This window comes from Bos javanicus, chromosome 21, assembly GCF_032452875.1.
Source record: "Bos javanicus breed banteng chromosome 21, ARS-OSU_banteng_1.0, whole genome shotgun sequence".
NCBI classification, from domain to species: domain Eukaryota; kingdom Metazoa; phylum Chordata; class Mammalia; order Artiodactyla; family Bovidae; genus Bos; species Bos javanicus.
The window spans coordinates 11,343,968-11,364,469 of NC_083888.1; the positions used below are offsets into that span (position 1 = coordinate 11,343,968).

Here is a 20,502-nt window from a genome sequence, read left to right on the forward strand (position 1 = left end):
TGAAAAAAAATCTTGACTTCATGCATTTGAATTGCAGTCCATACACCTTCACAAACCAGGTACTGAACCTGTAGAGGCAGTCTGAGAAGAGAGGGGTGACCAAGGGCGATCCAGAGACACAGCCTGGTAGCAGAACAACTCCGGAAAAACGTGTAGCTGTGCCTAGAAATCAAATATGGGTAAGGAGAAAACCTCTCTCTTTGTCCGAAGGACTGATCACATGTTGACGGCTGGAATTTACATGGCTCCTCATTCAATAAACTGGCGCCTTCCCTGCATTCCAACATCGGCGGGACAATGGCGGCACAGGCGCGAACTGACACATTACACACGGCCCAGCTGCCCCGTCCACTCTCCGTGGACCCCTCTTCCTCCTCCGTAGCCTTCTCCACCTCCCTCCAACATGAGCTTTCACTTCTGCAAGACCTAAACATACATGCGCGTTGGATGGTTGCTCCATTCCGAGGGCTTGATTTCACGTGCTTGCATATGCTCCACCTGCATGCAGAATATGAACCCTCCACGAAAGATTAAAAAAATAAATACATAAAGAAAACAAAGCCAGGACAGGATGAAAACCCAAACAAATCCCTTCTACTTCGTCGTCAGCTCCAAAAGAACCGGGCATGATCAACATTTCCCATGTCAAAAATCGTGTCGACATCACAACATCCCCTTTTTATGCTGGGGATACATGCCTTACTTTATGAACTGGAACCCTAAGGAAATGTGACCTGTGAAGTAACCAGCGCTGTAATTAGTGAGAACTTCTTCCGTTACCTTTTGTTCAAAAATAGTCCTCTGAGAAGTAAGGTAAACTTCCACATCTGACAATAGGGAATGCTTTCTCTTCCTTCAACTATTTTGACGATAACATACACTTCTTGGCTAAAAGCTTCCATTGAGATGTTGCAGAATTTTTCCAGGAGGGATCTGGTAGTGGGAACAATAGCAGTTTATAGTGGCAGTGTATACAGCAAAATGCATGAAAGGTATATGAAACGATTATCTGGCTTGCAGAACAATCCATTCAGTATAGTTTTCCTATGAAAATATACACTTTACTGATTATGAGGAAACTCATCAGTATTTCCCACCCTATAGAATGTTCTTAAAAATATGGGAAACATTGGAACGGGAAGGCTTTATTGTATTATGAAGTAGTCATTAAACTTTAATCTCTACCACTAGGGGGCAGAATGAAGTTCTTTTCTAAAGGGACGGCTAGGCAATCAACCATCACATCATTGTAGCATTGAAGGCACTTCAAAAAGACTCAGATGTTTAACTATTGTGCTAGTGATCATACATTCATATTGGGCTGCGGGCCAAAAGAGAGAAGAAAAAAAAAAAAAAAAGCCAGAGATTTGCAGCTGAAAAGCTATAAAGTGGTGAATTTTACCTTAGAGCAAAAAACGTCTTCAGTGACAAATTTCAAAGGCCATATGTATGCGATTTTCATGAAAAGCAGACGACCCTAAATTTCTTTGTTTAACTGGAAGCGATCTTCCTCTCAGAACAAGCAGGTTCTTTTCTGCAGTTTCCCTTGTTTATTGTGCTGTTACAAATTTCACTTTCCTTTCTAGTGCTACAATCAGGATTCTAGAAATGCTGTTTAGTGCCAATGGGTGTTTCATTAACACTGCCACCTCCAGCATCTTCAAGGTATCACCTCAGGCACAACATTACTGATGGAGAACGTTTAGTCTTCTGATAAAATAGGGTTTTTTTTTTTTTTTCCTTTTAAATGAAACCCTCCAACCCAACCTTTATTCTATGGTAAAAGCTCTATGTTCCCATTAGACTTTGCCAATACAGGACATTATGATTCCCCTCCCACCGACCCATGTGGTTTAAATACTGAAAGGGATGAATCATTCGGATCCTGAACATTATTACTCATGAAAATAGAACTTCAATACCTAGGACCTGTTCAGAGCATTTGCTTTTCAGGCCTGAGAGCCAGATATTTGGAAGACACTCGCATATTATACACCAAAACATAATCCATGGCAGGCTTTCTAAGTCAATCAACTCAAGGGATAGATTTGGGGTGATGGACGAGGTCCACCCATCAGCTAGACATTCAGAGAGTCTGCAGATTCCAATTCCAACACCTTTTGTTTCAAAAAAAAAAAAAAAAAGCTGATGTAGTTTGATTCCTATTTTCACTAAATTGCGGTCCCAGGAAAGCTGGCAAAGTCCCAAGTGAAGTGTTGGCTTTGGCATTTCCCCTTCCCCCACCTTCTTCCCAAAGCACAAGACACTTTTGTAAATAGAGATAGTGCCGAAAAGAATCACATCTTCCCTTTTACATCAGGAGTGTTACTTGATACGTATCAATATTTCCTGTCAGTTCCAACAAAGCAAAATCTTGGGCCTTCTGGTCTCCGTAGATGGCTAAATATCGTTTGCTTAAGTCAGCGCGTTCCAAACCTTTTATGTGGCCTGACAGTTGATTGGGAGAAGGCCCACTAACTTTCTTCAAGTGTGCAGTCATCCGTTTGGCGGCCGGCTCAGGGGGTTCCACATGAAATCCTCTTTAGATAAATTCATACTTACCCAGAGTGATTAGCCTTACAGCTTGGCTGGCTCACTCATCTTTAAAAGCAGAACATCCGTGATCAGTGTGGGGTCGGAGTTGTCTTCTACACCTTAAATGCCTCTCCTGCAGTCCCCAAAGCTGGTGAAGGAAGATGCAACCATAAAAAAGAGCAAGAAAAAAGAAACTTTTTTTTTTCCCCTGTCCTAAAGATGACAGGCTGAAGTTGACAACCTAATCCTTCAGGCTTGTCTTACTTACTGAAAGGCTCAAGTAATGTCAAAGGAACCATCTGATAACAGTCTTCATGCCAAACCTAACAGCTTTATTGAAACAAGAAACTTTCACATTAAATTTCCATGTGTTTTCTCTCCACACTCCTTAACTTCACTGCCCACCCTCCCTGTGCGTGTGTTTTCTTTTTTTTTCCTCCAAAGATAAGGCCTCTCTGCTTCAAAAACCAGAGAGAAACTGTTACAGAGGGCCAGCTGGGATGTAGTCAAATTAGTGGATTATTATTACCTTGGGGACGTTGGAAATCAGGTTTGTTATTGGCAGTTCCTGTTTCTGTAAGAGTTGTTAAGAGCTAAAATTTAAAGGGTGTTGGTCAATCAACAGAATGTTATTTTCTTAAGTGGGGAACTGCTATTTGTCATTTTTACTTTGCTGCTGCTGCTGCTGGACGACCTGCACCAGGTTTACCTCTAATTCTAAACTCCCACTTCATTAGAAATAAAGCCAGTCTTCACAGAAACATAAAGGACATTTTTCTTCAAATCAAGACTCGTGAGCTAAAAGAGCAGGTGGGTGGGTTAGGAGTCTTAGTCTAACTAAGACATCTTTTAGAAAATGGTATCGGACTGTTAAGCAGACTTGAAACTATGATAAATACAGACATTGTCATATAAATAAGAGCAGCTTATTCTTTGTGTATTCTTTGGACGTTCTGGAGAGAATGTTTTCAGTAAAATACATATCCTTCTGTGCTTACACTTTGTGACATTCTTGCTGGGACAGTTTTACATTTTGAAGCTAAGGAATTCATTGAAGGATTTTAAAGTCCGTGATTCTTGTTTTTGTTTTCCTTTCAGTTGAGGATGGTCTTACTTCTCCATGTTCTGAAACCATTTTAAACAAAAACAAAAAACAGACAACCTTGCAGGAAACTCAGAGTGAATAAATAGTCCTTGTCTGTTAAGTGAAATTGTTCCTTAAGGTAAGTTACTTTTCCCAAGGAATTACAGTATATTTCAATATTGAATAGCAGGCGTTTTTCTACCCATCTGAATGATGTTTAGGAAAAAAAAAAACAGATTTTTGACAATTAGCCTATTGTATAATTTATGTGTTTGATTGAAACAGCAAAGTGTCTTAGTTAAAAATACATATATTTTTAAAAAGATCTCACCTTTTCCTCCAAATACTTTCTAATTTAATTGTGTTTACCCTTGGATCTGCATTATTGGTCAGGTGACTAGACTGATTAAGGACAGACAGGAATACAGATTTCCAGCTAAAGAAACTCTTATCAAAGGGTTAACCAGCTGGTAATCTGAATTACAAATATGTAAGCCCAAAATAGCATTTTTTGTAAGATCTTTCAGTCTTTTCATGACTACTTTTGAAAACTATATTCACAAGTTACATCACATCTTTAATAAACTCTGCACTGTGAGCTGCAGAACCTTCCAGATATTCTGCCGACTCTGTTATATTTTCCACACTTCTATATTTAAAATAAATTCCCTGCCCACCCACCCCCTCGTTGAATTCAGGGAAACACAAACAACTCATAAGCTTTGCACTGAAATGAGTTTGTTTTGTTTTCATGCCTAGTATTGCTTTTGAAATTGTTCAGCAGTAAAGAATAGAATGCTGGTATTAGCTTCAAACACCAGCTACAAACATACTGTCTTCCTATTTATTCTAGGTTTTATCTTATTCCAAATCAAGACATGAAATATTTATTTATAATGGGTTTTATGATGAGTTTATTCATATATATGATATGTGAAATACATGTATCAAACAAAGCCATTATAAAAAGGAACTCAAAGTATACAGGAAACTATAAATTCTGACTTTGGTGTTTTGCTGTGTCCATTTTGCAGATGGAGAGACTGAGACAGGATCCGCCAGAAGATTACACACTATGTACATTAATAGCAAAATCAGCTAGAAGATTGAGAGTTTCTACCATTAGGAAACATACACAAATACCATCACACCCAGAAAAACCCATCGAAGCTGTTTTGTCAAAAGTGTGCCTGAGAGGTAGGGGCTGCAAAAGATAAATGCAAACTGAATCTGGGGGACATCTCCTCCTGAAGAGGAGAAAAAAAAAAAGTTGTGCACAGGAATGTTCCTTTTTAAAAAGAAACCCCTTCGGAGGCACAGAACTTGCCTGCCCGCTCTGAAGAAACAAGGTGGATTATTTCAGCTCTCTGGGGCTTGGAACGTGTGTGTGCAAGAGCACCCTGATAGCTGCAATAATAAACATGTCCAGCTGCAAGAGCTCTGCCTAACAAGCCTGGACAACACAGTCTGAATTCCTTTCCTTTGACCATCTTAGATGTCCCCTGCGAGAGGGGAGTCAGGGAGCCAGCCCTGGAAGGGTCCTCCCAGACCCCCGCAGCCCCGCGCCTCCCCAGAAACACGCGCCCTCCCCCCAGCCCGCCTCTCCACTTTTGTTTTATTTACGAATATGTTGCCAGAATTCCAATGAGTTATCTATTCTGTGGCCCCGTCAATTTTCCCACCGAGGCCTTGTCGCCGGCTGACTCAGGGTCCAGTCGCAACAGTGAGAAGAAAAGACCAGAGCAAAAGAATTCTTTTCAACTTTTTTTTTTTTTTTTTTAGGTTTCGCTCATTTCTCTCTCTGCCTGCCCCCAGCCTCCTTGCGCTCCTTTACCCCTTTCTGTTACAAGATCGTTCAAATTGAAGCCCGGGAGGATCCTATAGGGAATGCATAGGATCCCTGGGAGAAAAAAGCCCCAACAAGCTATACACCAGATGTATAATGTTATATGGTCAAACTGGCAAACACAAAAGCCGAAAAACAAAAGGCGTGAATTAGGGAGAGGCATTCAAAGGCGTGTTTTCAAAACAGCCCGGCCAAAAGCCTGGATTCCCCTCCTGAGACTAAATGCTTGAAAGAAAAGGTGCTAAAGAAAGAAAGGAAAAGAAAAAAAATAAAAAGCCCATTTTTTCTAATTAGCTGAGGCCTAACAGGCACTGAATTTCGCAACTAGTTTTCATCGAGGGGGTTGTGGCTGGTGAAACTGAAAAAATATGCTTTTGAAACCTGTGATGGAGGCTTTCCATGGGCCAAGGCTAGATTCAGTCCTCGGGCTTTTTTTTTTTCTCCTCCATCCCTGGAGTCTTGGGTCCTGTCTTGCTTCCTTGGTCCATCCCGTTTTCACACCCTTCCCCCTAAAGTACAAATATTATTTAGGTTTAAAAAGAGAGCTGGGTGGAAAGCTACAATATGCCCCCGCCCCCTCCTTTCTGTCTCATAGGCAGGGGGTTTTTCCAGGCCAGCAGCAGCCCTCTGAGTCGCTATGAATCTCATTCCAAACCACCACTAGTAGCCAAGGGGGGAAAGGTGTCCGTGCAGACTGAGGGTGTGTGTGTCTGTGTGTTTTCTGTAAATGCTGGGATTAAGATGAAAAACTCTCCACCACTGTGAATTTAGACATTTAGAGGATGATTTCTAGCTGTGAGGTTTTTTTGTGCGTTTTTTTTTTTTTTCCCGGTGCAACGGGGCAGCGTTCAAGATAGCAAGGTGGATTCCCCAGCCTTGCAAAAGGACACAGGCAGACAATTTGAATTTTTAAAACCTTCTGACTGAAAGGGGACACAACAGTGTCATGGCCAGAGACTGATCCGTCTTCAGCTGCCTGACAAATTATGAACTTGCATTCTTCAATGTCATTTCTAATAAGAAAACAAAACAGAACTCGTGGGCGAGAGTTGGTGGGCAGCCCGAGTTTTGCAGGGAGGCAACTTTAATTGCCACACTGTCTGGCTTGGATGCCTGTGGTCGTGCGTGGTGTGTTTTAATAACAAACACTTGTTCTAATGAATTAGCCTTATTAGGGGCTCCTCATATTCTTTCATAAAGAGCAGAGCTATTCTGAACTTCTGAATGCAACAGTCTCTTGATATTCTCACACCGAAGGCTCTATGTGGGATTTCATTTCTATCCTTGTATATTCATAAGGCTCATATATGTATATATGTATTTTTCTCTGGCAGAAGAGTGAGCAGCAGAAAGTTAAGAAAAGTATTGGGTTTGCAGGTATGGGCCATCCATCCAGGAACATCAAAAATGCTTACAACATTACTATGCTGAAAATGCATTTGCATTTCCAACTGAACAATCCGGATTTTAGTCACCTCCTGCATATTTTTTGGATACACTTGTGGCATTGGATAAAACAGATTCATTAGCTTTGATTAACCTTCTTTAACTAGAGTTAAAAACCTGCTGTAGGCAGCTCAGCTACCAATGCAGCTTTAAGATACTTTATCATGTTTAAGACCCAATTACTGTTGCACTGCATACGAATAAAACATCACAATAAAATGTGGAACAAACAGCCATTCTAACATGCACAGCAAATAATCATTAATTTATAACAGCAACCTTCCCATTTCTATGGTTCTTCTGATGGCTGCACTTAATTCAGATGGAATACTCTGGAATCTGATGCTGGGAGAAGAAACTAGTTCCCCTCTCTCATTGATGCTGACTTTTTTTTTTTTTTTCCTGTCTTACAGCTTGAATTTGAAGTCTCAGAAGACTCTTTTAAAGAGTAGAAAATACGAATAAAATAGAAAACGTGGAGCTAAAGTTAAAACGGATTCTTTAGAACTAGGTCTGTATGAGAGAGAGAGAGGATTTAAGTGTGATGGGACTTAAAACAATTTGTCAATAATTGGAAACTTAAATATTAAATGTTAGGAATTTTAAATATGAAACACAGGCGGGTAAAATCAGCATTGAGCTCATTAAAAGTTACTTCTATAGGATCTGTAAATTTTTTAAGAGCAACAGCAAGGTCCATGTGCTGTGTTTTGTGTAGGAAGAAGCAGAGCGAGGGAATAACTCCAGCACGCCGTGGGTTAATTTTGGACAGGATTTGACTGAACCAGGAATAATGAACAGTGAGATACTGCAGCTTTCAGGCAAAACAGAGTAACAACAATTAAAAAAGAGAGCGAGGGAATAAAGGGGGAAACAATCTCCAGTCAGTTAACTAACAAGAGCAGTCCAGTGTTTTATCCACAGATAAAACAGGGGCCACCGGGAACGCTGCTGTTACCGCTGCTTGCTTTATGCCTAGGTGCGGAAAGCCTGCAACATTTGTGAGCCAACTGTCTGTGGATTTCTTCTCATCTGCTTTAAAATATTTGGTTTTGCCGTATTTCCATAATAACCACAACCACACTCTCCCCTCCAAAAAGCCCCCACAACAACAGATGTGTGTTCTAAGAGGAAATGGAGACACTGATATAATCAGACACTAGTTAGAATGCTTTCATACTAAATTCTCCAGCAAATTCCCAACAACAAAAAACCCTCCACCACTGATGGAATTAATCTAAGATCCTTGATTATTTGAAGTTCTAGAAGTTTGCATTTTGCATTTTGTTTGTGAATGTATAGGGCTTTATTTATCAAACTGCCGCGTAATTTTCCCTTCAGTTTGAGGCTGTGATTGTGAAACAAATAAATTGAAACCTACCAGTCTGTTCTCTCCAAATTTAGTTCCATTATCACTTTAAGAATGCACGCTACTTAATGATACAAAAGGGGTGTACTTAGCTGTTTATTTAGTTGCTAACTCAGCAATATGTTGGTTCTTTTATTGTTGTGTGTGTGTGTGCCTGTGAATTATATGGTAGCAATATATCTTCCAAGTATTTAAGATTTTGTATTTTAAAGTGAGAAGATAAGAATGAGGTTTTGCAAAGACTTAAATAAAAATAAGACATTTTAGATAAGGGCACACTTGAAAATAAATTGGGATGGGATAGTAGTGGTTTGGGAAATACCATATTTTATCAGTATTATACCTCTTTTATGGGCTTCCCTAATGGCTCAAACAGTAAAGAATCTTCCTGCAATGTGGGAGACCTGGGTTTGATCCCTGGGCTGGGAAGATCCCCTGGAGAAGGGAATGACTACCCATTCCAGTACTCTCGCCTGGAGAATTCCACCGACAGAAGAGCCTGGTGGGCTATAGTCCATGGGGTGGCAAAGAGTTGGACACAACTGAGTAACTAAACACACACACATACCTCTTCTATAGCTATGTCTTTCTGGTATGTGTCAATATGCACTTAAAGTATATGTGTGTCCCACATAGTATCAGATACTCTGGAACATAAAAGAACAAGAAATGCATTTGACTGCTTCGAGCAGTAAATATTTTGGCCACAGTGCGGTAGCCCCTCTTTGACTTGAATAGTTGTCAGTCTTCTTCCTCTGAACATACTCTTAGAATGTGTCCACTTCACTAAACTGTAGTTGGGGGAGGAAAGAAGAATTGAGTTAAAAAAAAAAAATACCCATGGTGAGGATCCCCTTGGTTTCCTGCCTCTATATCTTTCTAACCTTAGAAGCTGGAACCACTTAACCCCAACCTACAGGTCCAGCCAGGCCTGAGATGACTCTGGAAATTATCCCATTACCCTGGGCTGGGGGAATTCAGGGAGCCATAGACAAGAAGTTCATTAGCCAACATGAGGTCCCCTTGGCTGCTGGACAAAATCTATTCCCCATTTCTAGAGGCCAGACTCCAGGCCTCTTGCACAGGACAAGCCTTGAACTGTCAGTCTCTTCAATGTACTTCCTCCTGCCTAGGAGTCCAATTTCAACTCATTGCCTTTCTCACTTCATGGTACGCCCACTTGGTATGCCATAGAATAAATTCTCCTGGAGTCTGGCAAGCTTTTTCATAACTCTTGTGCTCCCGACTAGGGCTCCCATTGGCTTTGCTGTGCTTACCAGATGCTGTTTGCTCTCTGTCTTAGACATTTCTCCACACCCAATGCAAGACCTTCATGAAGCCCTACTGTGCCTTCCTGCTTTGACAGGCTCCAGTCAAATACTCTTGGGCCTTTCTAGAGGTCTAAACTTTTTAGAGGTGTGTTTCTTCCCCAGATCAGCATCTGGTACTCTGTCAGAACGCCAGGTTCTGGCCAATTCTGCTTTGACTGGTGTCTCTCCTAACTTTTGAAACTGGGGAGAGGTTAGAATTCCTAGCACAGAACACAAAGAAAATGAAAAGATAGCAACAGGAATCTTCCCAAGTCATCATTACATGGCTCCCTGTCCTAATTACCTTCAAATATCTGAATATCTTCTAGATTCTTGATCCCTTTGTAACTGTCCAGTATCCACTTTCAACACTAGTTACTGTGTCCACCAACACTATTGAAATTTTGTGTCCAGCATTCCAATATAACCTAAATCCAGCAGAAAATATTTACAACCTGTGGATTCAAAGAAGGAACATCAATGCAGCTTATGCAATGTCAGTAGCCATCTGTAGCCATCAGTGAGAAAGATTGGCAGGTTAATTTCAAAAGGAGGCAGCCACTTAAGTCTGGGAATTGACAGTTATCAGGAGAGGGGAGAAGACCATCTTTGTATAATCCAAGAAATAAAACTCAACAGCATGTGCCCATGAAACAGACCATACTGGGTTCTTAAACCACTACCTCCTCGTTCTTAATGTGGAACAGACCACGAACCTTAGGAAGCAAGTGGTGACTTTATAAGGCCCAAGAAGACGGTATGTTTCTACCTGCCAGAATAATTCCCTCCTAAAAATTACCATTTGATACATCCTCTTGGATAACTGTCAGTCGAGTAAGAATGGGAAAGGTGTTTTGAATAGAATAGCATCTCCTTGCAAGTTTTTCTCTTGAGACTCTTAAGTCAATGGTTCTTAAGCCTGATTACAATTAAAATCACTTGGGAAAGTTTAAAACAAACAAACAAATCCATAGTTGTCCAAGTCCTACTCACTGAAAGATTGGTTGGGTTCTATTGGTGTACAGTTGGGATAGGCATGGACATTTGATTTAGAAAAGTTCAGGGCTTCTTCACAATTCTACAAGATTGAGAGCAGTACTTTACATCTTTGGATGGCTGTATTCGAGTACAACTTTTGCTCTGCTGAACAATGTAAAACCCAAAAGAATTGTCTACTTTCATTACCACCTGAACTCAATTTTCCATGCTTCGAAGATCACTGCCTTCCTCTCCAGGCAGCTGACAGAAGACATCATAGTCTTACCAACCTACACACCCTTCTCTGGGGACCTACACTGTATAATTAAGGCATAAGTTGCCTGCAATGCAGAACACCTGGGTTCAATACCTGCATCAGGAAGATCCCCCGGAGAAGGGAATGGCAACCCACTCCAGTAATCTTACCTGGTGAATCCCATGGACAGAGGAGCCTGGTGGGCTATCTAGTTCATGGGATTGCAAAGAGTCGGATATGACTGAGCAGCTAGCAGCAAAACACAAATTACTTTCTTGGCCTTTAAAGCAATGGACCTTTTCTTAAATCCCAGCTAACCTTTGCCTAACCACCTCCATGGTGTATCCAGTCCTGGACCACCAGACCCTGATTTGTTCATGAAGCACAGCAACTCACCCTACCCCCCTCCTGTTACTGTCCTGCCTTCTTCTATTCCTGGAGAAGCTGCAGAAATATTCTGCTGTTAATACTGATAGTGACTGGGCCCAGAGTCAGAGTTTAGGCAAAGTTTTCAGTTCATTTCAAGCTTTAGAAACTGCTTCTTCTGCCAGAATCCTCATTTTTCTTTCTCAGTTACAACATCCCTTTGTAGGGGTATGGCTTTTTCTTCTGCTCTGCTACCAGATTCAGCCCCAGTCTTGACTCACAGGACTTGATAAGCCAGAAAGCCAAAAAAAAAAAAAAAAGAAGAAGAAGAAGGCTTATTATTCATTAGTAAGCCCTAGATAGGAAAATGAAATCCACCAAGAATAAACAAATTTTCCACTAATTAGCTCTTTACTGCCCCCTCTCCCCAAGTCATCTCCTAATAGGAAGGGCAGGCAGCCCGCTGCTGCCAGCTCACTGAGTCTTCCGATCTATAAGAACCGGAGATTTCTTATAAATTCCTGGGCTCTGACAATATCTAATAGTGACACGGCAACTTGCAGTTTAGATAACACTTTTACATGCATTATCTCATTTAATCTTCACAGGGAAGTGGCTGACTCACACATATAAAAATAAAAAGAGTGCACACCACTTAACACTTACATAGCATTGTTGAGAGAATGAAATAAGGTGACACTCAGTCAGGTACCACACAGATATTCTGTAGATATATTTTCCTCCCCAGGATGTGTCCATTGCTTATACCATACTAACATGCACAAGGTGGTTACCATATTTTTTTCCTCTCTTCTGGCATAAATATTGTACAAAGTAGGAAGATGGGCTGATGCGACGATCATGATCTCTCCTAGTTTTTGCTAAGATTCTTTATCAATTACCTAAGCATACATTAGGATGTTTCTAAATTATTTTTTTCTGGGAAAGTGCATATTTTTAACTATATCACTGATCAAAAAAAAACGAACCTAAAAATGTAATTTGATGTTAGACTTCAGTGCGAGCTTGCATTCAAAGATTCTTACCTTTTGTTTCAAGTTTTCAAATAAGTTTCTTGAGCTGGTACACAATCGCTGCTCTATTTCTAGATGTAAAGAGAGCGCCTTTAAGGTAACGTGTGTTAGTTGCTCAGTCGTGTCCTATTCTTTTCAACCCCTGGAATATTGCTTGCCAGGCTCCATCTCCGTGGGATTCTCCAGGCACAAATACTGGAGTGGGTAGCCATTCCCTTCTCCAGGGGATCTTTCCAACCCAGGAATCAAACCCAGGTTTCCTGTACTGCAGGTGGATTCTTTACTGTGTGAACTACCAGGGAAAGCTACCTGTAAGGTAACCTGTGACCTATTGCTATTTTTTTTTCTGGAAGGTGTTATGAGATTACATGGCTTCATTAAGGTTTCTATAATTTCTTAGGCTTGATGGCTCTTTTACAAAGATGAATAGAGCTTCAGATTGGTCAACCAAAATTATGAAAATCATAACTGCTTATGATATGTGGAAATCCATTCACAATGAATATATGAAATCCCAATATGAAAGTTAGCAATTCATCATATCACCCAGGGGTCATATCAGAGACGGGTCCGTTCTCACTCCTGAAAGTTTAAAGTACCAGACTCTTTACTAATTGTAGGCAATTAATAACATTGGTGTTAACCATTCACTCATTTATTCAATAAATATGAAAGCTGCAACCATTTTGAGCCCTGAGTTCTGTGCACTGTGGGCTCAGCAGGGAACAAACCATGAGTTTCCACGAATTTCCAAATTGAACCATCAGGTGTCCCTATTTTAAGACCTGGGGCTGGTTAAATTATGTAGTTGAGAAAAATGATTCATGATTTTCTGATAATATCTAAACTCATGGTGCTGATATGTTTTAGATAAATGACAGTAAAAATGAATCAAATAAAAACTTTGTACCTTGGAAATTCCATTGCCATTACTGATGGTCATTGGTGGAATCTGCATATGAATACAGTTGTCTACAGATCCCTGAGGCAGAACCAACATATGCACATGATGGAGAAAAGCCATGAAGATTCTGTTTGATTTCCTTTGGTGCTTATGGTGAAGCATCAAGGTTATAAAAGCTTCAGATGATATCCCCTCTTCTATTTCATCCCCTAATGTTTTTGTGAAACGACCTTAAACCTTTGACTTGGCTTAACATAAGGAGATTTCTGGTTTTATTTTTGCTTATTCTTTTAAAATAAGTCTAGCTTTGATCCAGTCAATAAAAGTCAGCTACAGAGCAGATAAAAATAAGTGTCTGAAGGTATGGCATGTTTCTCAGACTCTGGAAGTAACTTGAATTAGATTCAAGAAGGCAATGTACTCTTTCTTGTCCTGATATAAACCAACAAATAAACAATTTGAAAAGCCCATTTCTACAGACATGAGACATCTGGATACTCTAAAAAGGAAGCCACATTCTTGGCAGCGTGTTCAAACTTGGGATCCAACTCTTCTGAAGTTCACACATCACCATTGTGACAAAGTGCTCTCCCGTCATGATGTGTCTCCATAATGTCATGTCAACGTTGTCCGTTCTGCAGAACATCTCGTTTAAAAGTTGACGACCTAAGGGGAAATGTAGTTTTATCCCATAAGGCCCCAGAATTTGATCCTATTTGTTCATCATGCACAGAAGGTACTCTATGTAATATGCAGTTCATGATGAGAATGCTTGAAAAGGTCATTGGCTTAGTTCAAATAAACAAAACACATTCTCTATAACTTTCTGGCATGCTAGTCAGAGACAGAGCAGTGAGAGCACTGTCGAGTGTAATGAAAAAATCAGAAGGCCAGTTTGGTTTGGTTTAGGGTAAGACTATTTTTAGTATCCTAAAAAATTTCTGGAAAGAAGGGAGTGATGTGTAAAATAAAATAAATAAAAATTGGCCATGATATCCACTTTTCAAATAGGCAGTGATTAATTATTTTAAGTGAGAGTCACCTTTAAGTCAGTTGTATCCTTTTCAGGTCTAACTGGTAGAAACCGTTGTCAACCTGAGAACTTGGCGCTGCTCTTCTTAATGCAAAGCTTTCCATCACTTCAGACTTGATGGCAGCAGAAGAGAAGAGGTTTTTCATACTTTAGAGAAATTTCCCAGTGTCTCATGCTGAGAGAAGGAAAGTAGTTATAAAAATATGTAAGAAGATTTCTTATTTTAAAAACTCTTAAAATATGTATTTAAGACATTTGTATTTTACATTTTTGAAAGACCTACTATATGCTCAGGTCTTTATATATATTTTTAATTTAGTCATCCCAATGATACTACAGCTATGCCAAATATAGTATAAAGCACTGTATTTATGAGAAAAGCTGAGTTGCAAGAATTAAATAAGTTCTCCAAAGTCAGAATTAAGCCCCAGAACAGCCTTTTTCCCCCCAAAGCTCAGTTTTTCAACTACCCATAATGCCTTTTAATAAGGAATGAAAGCAAGTGTGTCCCAAGATGCCCCAGAAGAATTTCATGTCTTGTAACTGACAGCCAACTGAATGGTGACATTAAATTATTTTTCAAATATGGCTTCACAGTGCTGAGTTCATGGACTCTGAAAAGAAATCAGGTGTGTAAGGAAATACTGGGCATGTTTGCAGTGTGCTTTAGCTAAAGAGCACCTTGAAAAAACTGACAGTCTTTCAAGGCCAACTGCTAGATTTATGGGGGGAAGCTTACCTAACGAACTTGTGAAAGTTCCCTAAAGATATTATAGCATCCTTGGCCAGGAAACACACAGCTTTCTGTACCCCCATCAAAGAAAAGCATTTGATAAGACTTCATATCAAACTGTCCTGTTTTCTGTGAGAAGTCAGGCTGTGGTGAGCCTTGGAGACCACAGCAGGACTCAGAAGGAGCCACCATGAGGTGTCTCCTCCAGGGTGGAAGAATCTTCCAGCAGGGCAGAGAGGGACCGCTTTCCAAAGCTCTCCTGTATACGTTAGTAGTCAAGGACTTGGGGAACAAAAATGCCAAGATGAAGAGTTCAAGGGTAAGAAGAAAAACCCAGCAGTTACATTAAAAGTTCAAACCTCTCCGTATTCATGATTTTGTCTGTTGCTGCAAATGGTGCCATGGGTGTGACGTGAATCACAACTTCCCCTGGGGGTGCACCAAGCCTCCTCAAATGACTATGAGCATATAATGGAAATGGAAAACAAACGAAACAAAACAGAAAACTCTCCAGAATTCTGCTGATTACAGACTAGACAAAACATAGAGTGAAATGCCAACTTAGACCTTTAAAAAGAGTAAGTGGTGCTTTCCTAACCTATCAGTTCAGTTCAGTCGCTCAGTCGGGTCCGACTCATTGAAACCTCATGGACTGCAGCATACCAGGCCTTCATGTCCATCACCAACTCCTGGAGCTTGCTCAGACTCATGTCCATCGAGTCAGTGATACCATCCAACCATCTCATCCTCTGTCGTCCCCTTCTCCTCCTGCCTTCAATCTTTCCGATCATCAGGGTCTTTTCCAATGAGTCAGTTCTTCATATCAAGTGGCCAACGTATTGGAGTTTCAGCTTCAGCATCAGTCCTTCCAATGAATATTCAGGACTGATTTCCTGTAGGATTGACTGGTTTGATCTCCTTGCAGTCTGAGGGACTTTTAAGTCACATATGGAATAAAAATATTTTAAATGTAAATAGTGAATGTTGATCTCCATTGTATTAATTGGCCTTAACCAAAGATTTCACCCGTATTATATGTTGGGGAAAAACAAACAAAACACCAACAACAATGAGGATTTTACAAAAGAAAGAAAGAAACTAGAAACACACAGTAGAACACACATACCCATCTCAAGTAAGATAATACTAAAAGTTTGGGGTAATGTAATTATACTTTACAAAAACTGTTAATGCAATACCCTTATTAGGGCTTCCCTTGTGGCTCAACAGGTAAAGAATCCACCTGCAATATAGGAGACCTGAGTTTGATCCCTAGGTTGGGAAGATCTCCTGGAGAAGGGAAAGGCTAGCCACTCTAGTATTCTGGCCTGGAGAATTCCATGGACTGTATAGTCCATGCGGTCACAAAGAGTTGGACATGACTGAGTGACTTTCACTTTCAGTAGCCTATTAATTTCAGAATATGAAGTTGATCTCATATGTTGAATAACTTAGAGCTTATTTTTTACCCCTTTCAGTTAATGGCAACTTGAAACATACTTGGCTGTGTATAAGATACACATGATGTAGGGAATTCCCTGGAGGTCCAGTGGTTAAGACTTGATATTTTCACTGCTGTGTTTCTGCTGTCCTATGCTCAGTCATGTCAGACTCTTTGCAACCCTATGGACAGTAGCCCCCTAAGATCCCCACAAGCTTAGTGGTGCCACCAAAAAAGGCAACAAATAAATACACATGACATTGATCAGACTATACTTATATATAGTCACCCATATGCATGTATCATCATACACAAGCATGTATTTACATGTTTACATCGATAATGCAATTTATAATATGTTGTCACACTTCTGGTCCCAACGAGCCTCTCATAAAACATATGAAATGCTTATTCTCTGACTTCTCTAGGCAGATTCCAAAAATATACTATTTCCAGAATGCTAAGTTCATATCTCAGTTAAAAATCTTAGGAGGTTTCTGAAATGAATCATATACATGTCAGAAACTCTATCGTCACCATGCTTGTCTGCCTGGGTCATGCCTGCTCCATACAGACTCCTGGGTTCTGCTAGAGAGATCCCAAGATAGTGAATTTGCAGTTAGAGAACATGAAGATTTACAAGTATGTGTGATCAGCTCTGGGATTTCTTTGAAAAGAATGATGCTAAAGCTGAAACTCCAGTACTTGGGCCACCTCATGCAAAGAACTGACTCATTGGAAAAGACTCTGATGCTGGGAGGGATTGGGAGCAGGAGGAGAAGGGGACGACAGAGGAGGAAATGGCTGGATGGCATCATTGACTCGATGGACGTGAGTCTGAGTGAACTCTGGGGGCTGGTGATGCACAGGGAGGCCTGGCGTGCTGCGATTCATGGGGTCGCAAAGAGTCGGACACGACTGAGCGACTGAACTGAACTGAACTGAACTGAGCGATACCGACACACCTGATACCCATCCTTGAATCCAGGGAACACTGTGCAGGCTGTGCCATCTCTAGCACCTTAAGCATCATGTACCTCCCTGAACCCCCTGCAAGGTTGGCTGAGTAGCCATATACATAGGGCACTCTAAAACCGGCAGCTAGGGTATGGCGGGTTCAGAACCGAGGTTTGCTTTGTGTTCTCAGGGTTAGGAGAATAAATCCTTCCTTTTACTCAGTGAAGATTTCCAATCTGCCCTCGATTCTTGTGTTCAGGTACTTGAATTGGGGATGGGATAAGGTAGAGGGACACGAAAACAATCTAACTATGTGATTTCACGTTGGCATTTTCATTTAAGGCCTGCTTTTTGAGCCTGAATTATGTTGCCCCAAAGAAAGAGATTAAATTCAATGAGCATTTACTGCTGATCACCTACTATGTTCAAGGAGCAGCTGCAAAAAAAGAGTGTTGCAAACTGCTCTTCCTGTTTATTGGTTGAAGGGCTGGATATATCCTATTTTCTGAACTTCTACTTTAAATTAAACTACAATGCCATGGAAAGAGAAATCAACTCCAAGTTTATGGCACATGTTTTCAAACTCAGAACATGTGAAAGCCCAGAGAAGAACGTCTTAATATACCTTTTGGAACTGATCAGACTTTCTGTTCTTGTGAACCAATTAAATTTTCTTTCTGTGATCTACATGATGCTGAATGTGTACATTTTATCAATTTCAGCTAATTCATATTGATCCCCCAAATTTCAGTTGATTTGACTTGCCACACTTCATCTTTACCACCAAGACAAATAGCATGAGCCTAGCAGTGCCACCCCTGTTTTGCCCTGATGAGAGGACACCCACATTTTCCAGAAAATCAGACTCACTATATTTTCAGTCTTGCTCCATTTCATCTCCAGTTGTGGAGACCCAGCCTTAAGGTACCTAACCCAACTGAGGTGTGATTTCCCTCCCAATAGAACTCAGTACTTTAAATAACTATAAAGAACTGGGAAAAGTGTGATTCTTGTTTTTACATCCAGAAAGAAAAAAATAAGACAGTGGAGGTGCTTTTCAAATCACTTCTAAAATTGGAAGATCAGTTGAACAATGTGTAATTTCTCCTTCTACTCACTATCTGAAAGAATGAATCAATTATATATTAACACAGATCCTGAAGACTGCTTTATAAAAATGATTGTGAACTTTAGAAGGTAGGCATGCTCAACGAGTATTTATACCTTAAAGTTCTTATTTGGACACCATCCATTTAATTTTTAATAATCTAAAACATTTAACTTAAACTTCATTTCTCATTGCTGCTCAAACCAGAAGAATCAAAAATACCATGAAGGCACATGAAATTTCCAGCTCACATTTCCAATCTCCAGAGGTTTAAAAAACTTCATCTATCTATTTGAATGTCTTGGTCATGATCCAAAGTGAATTTGAACTTTAGATATTTGAGAGTGACCCACCACTGTTTTAAGTCCAAATTGGCCACAGAGAACCCAATGGACCATTACTTCATTGTTTATTCTTGTAAATTATAAATATTTTTAAAATCCCAAGTTCTGAAGTTAGAAAGGATATTTTATATCTGTCAGCCACTGTCACTTTTTTTTTCTCTCCTGTTTTGGGTGTTGGCCATGTATCTAAGAGTTGAGTTGGTAAAATAATCAGTAGTATTGACAGGATGATGTACTCTTGTCTTAAAACACATTTCTCAGCCCTTTCAGCTCTCAGGAGACAATGGGAAATGTACTTAGCAAAACTCTATTCTTAAAGATCTCATCGTTATAAATATTTATAGCTTAAGTCAAATCATGTCTCTATACACCCAGTGAAATAAAACATTACTTTCTCAAAGTATGATAGAAAGGTTATATATCATATACATGTCTTCCTCTCTTTCTCTTATAATATTGTTGGTATACCATAACAATATAATTGTGCATAATCCCATGTGTGTGTGTGGATATATATGTATATACATACATACATTGTATGCAAGGATACTATGGAAGGAGGAGAAATGTCACAGTTGTAAAAACAGCTCACACAGATTAAGCATAAAAGTATGCTCAAGCTGTAGTCCCTTTGCTTCTTTCTCATCGTCATCTACATTGCCACACCTTTCCTTTTTCAAGGTTACACCTTTCCCGCTCTTTTGCGTGCGTGTGTGCTAAGTCACTCCAGACATGTCCGACTCTTCGGAACCCTATGAACTGTAGCCCTTCAGGCTCCTGTCCATGGGATTCTCCAGGCAAGAAAACTGGAGTGGACTGCCATGCCCTCCTCCACAGGATCTTCCTGACTCAGGGACCAAATCCACTTCTCTTCTGTCTCCTACATTGGCAGGCTAATTCTTTACCACTAGTGCGATCTTTCTGACAATCCAAACATGGAATCCTGTCTTTTCAATAACAGCCTGTAAGGGTTAGAACCATGCCTTGCTGGTATTCCATTTATAAATGTCTTTTTCATTAGTATTTTTTGTATAATGATAATAGTTACACCCAATCAATTAAGCACACTAAGCCCTTGGACAAACATTATCCCATAGATTTCCATAACTGCTGTGTGAAATACCTCAAGCAGGTAGTACTGTCTCCACTGTTTAGCTAAGAACATAGTGGCCTCGGAGAGGTTGGAACAAAGTTCCATAACGAACGTGTGAAGGCTCAAGAATCCAAGCCAGGTGTGTGGATCCAGCTGAGAGCTCTTGCCGGTCCCCTCTCATGAGCCGTGGCAGGAATGTGAGAATGCAGGAGGGATTCGGTACACTTGGGATGATTGCTTGCCCCAGTGAACAAACACAGTTTTAAGTGCTTGAGTCATTGAAAGTGTATGCATTTCCCAAAGCATAAACTTACTTAGGGGCTTGCATGTTGTCCAGAATAAGAAAGAAATCGAACAAGTAAGTATAAAATTACAACACATCCGTCCTGGTTCTCTGCAGTTCCTCAGTGATCCATGTTCTTTGACTTTCCTATATGCTACTGTAAAGCAGAGAGAAACTTTCTTCTTATACCAGAGGTACCAAGGATAAAAGTCACAGGAAACAAAACAGTCTTCAGGAGAGTCAAGCTTGGACCAAGAAAGAGGGCATTGAAAGTGGGCAAAGGAAATTCTACTTCACTTGTATGTCAGGTATGCAAAGTCCTCAACCTAGAAGGATAGAACTTATCGCTGCTCAGGCTTGAAGAACACACCACCTTTACATT

At 40.3% G+C, this 20,502-nt stretch overlaps 1 long non-coding RNA gene across 1 annotated transcript; it reads left to right on the forward strand.

Annotated features, from left to right (window-relative positions):
• Window positions 1-2,145: 2,145 nt before the first annotated feature.
• On the forward strand, window positions 2,146-8,660 carry LOC133234114 (uncharacterized). Its single transcript, XR_009732022.1, has 3 exons — window positions 2,146-3,085; window positions 3,634-3,758; window positions 4,654-8,660. It is a non-coding gene; the product is annotated as an uncharacterized LOC133234114 (long non-coding RNA).
• The last annotated feature ends 11,842 nt before the right edge of the window (window positions 8,661-20,502 follow it).